A 1,886-nucleotide genomic window follows, 5' to 3' on the forward strand; every position below is an offset into this window, starting at 1 on the left:
GATGTCTAATATTTGAAAAACCGAAGCAGCATAAACAAAACTTTTACCTGCACAAACCAGCACAAACGAAGCACAAACAAACGAGACTATTTGGGGTAAATTTGGAGCATGTGGGGGGCTGAGTGACCTCAGAATGACCTATAAATATTATTTTAATATCTTAAAAACCGAAGCAGCACAAACAATTTTTTTATGGCACAAACCAGCACAAATAAACAAGACCATTCTTTTGTGAATTTGGAGCATGTGGGGGGGCTGAGTGACATCATCGCCTATAATTCAATGTCTAATATTTAAAAAACCGAAGCAGCACAAACTAAAATATTACCTGCACAAACCAGCACAAACGAAGCACAAACGATTGAGCTTGTTTTGGGTGAATTTGGAGCATGTGGGGGGGCTGGTGACGTCATCGCATATAATTCAATGTATAATATTTTAAAAACCGAAGCAGCACAAATTAAACTTTTACCTGCACAAACCAAGCACAAACAAACGAGAATTTGGGGTGAATTTGGAGTATGTTGGGGGGCTGAGTGACCTCAGAATGACCTATAAATATTATTTTAATATCTAAAAACTCAAAGCAGCACAAACAAACATTTTTACAGCACAAACGGAGCACAAACGATTGAGACTATTTTGCCGACATTTTGCGTTGGGTGGGGGGCCAACTTCACGGAGGTCTGTATGGCCACAGCGCTCAGATCATATCACAGATCTCATTACGTCAACATGTTATATTACCCAGATGTGGTGTAATGTTTCTCTTTTTTTCAAAGTAGGTCCACTCCAGCCAACACAAACTGGCACTTGAATTATTCCATTTTTAGAAAACTAATGAAATCAATACAATATAATATTACAATTATCTTTACGCTCATCTTTCATGGCAATTTAGAATCTCCACTCTGAAGCCAAGCATCGGTGCTTTAATTACTATTATATAGGGTTGTTGTTAATTCGAAACAAACAGCACGGCTTAGACTGGAATGGTTATTTGAGAGCTTCCAGAACTTATTTTAATATGGATGCACAAACTGAAGACTACATATGCACTGGATTGGATTCATTTAATCTTTAATAGAATTAAAGAAAAAACAAAAGCCTGATATGAAACACGCAATTTGCAAGAGATAGTGTATGAAAGCCTTACTGCAGTTTAATAAGTCTTGATGTCCTATAATACTTTTTATATTTCTGCATATAAAGAAAGCTGGAACTGTATTGCAATATGACCCAAGTAATATGAAGATTATGACGGTATTACGGGATCCCTGAATATTCACATCCCTGAAATTAAGGATATGGGGTGGTGGTAGCAAAATGGTTGCAGGTTCAGTCCTAAGTAGGTGTGACCTAGACTTCATTCACACTCAATGTGTTTGGACTGTTTTGGAAAGATTTAAAGTCCACATGAACCGGGAAGTTATGACATTATTTCAGTATTGTATTTCTGAATGAAACCGAATGTAAAATACAGGGTGGGGGTTTAATTTTATCACACCTCCTTGTCATCTCTAGTTTGCAGCAGACTGACGGTTGGAGGAGATTTTTAAGGATGTTCCAAGCCATCAAAGTGACATCAGAGAAGATCATTCCAGAGAGGAAACAAATTTTCAAGATTATAAATACAAATTTTTATGAGGATATATGTTACTGTGAAGAAATAATGATGATAACAACAACAACAACAATAAATTATTATTACTATTATTATTATTACTGCTACTACTATTATTACTTACGGACCAAGTCAGTAAGATTTTTGTTTTGAAAGAAATTAATAATTTTATTCAGCAACAACTTTTATTCAAGTGACAGTAAAAACAAATATTGTAATAATATTTTATTATATAAAAACAAATTTTGATGAAAATAATTCT

This window comes from Sinocyclocheilus anshuiensis, unplaced genomic scaffold (assembly GCF_001515605.1).
Source record: "Sinocyclocheilus anshuiensis isolate Anshui unplaced genomic scaffold, SAMN03320099.WGS_v1.1 scaffold1096, whole genome shotgun sequence".
NCBI classification, from domain to species: Eukaryota; Metazoa; Chordata; class Actinopteri; order Cypriniformes; family Cyprinidae; genus Sinocyclocheilus; species Sinocyclocheilus anshuiensis.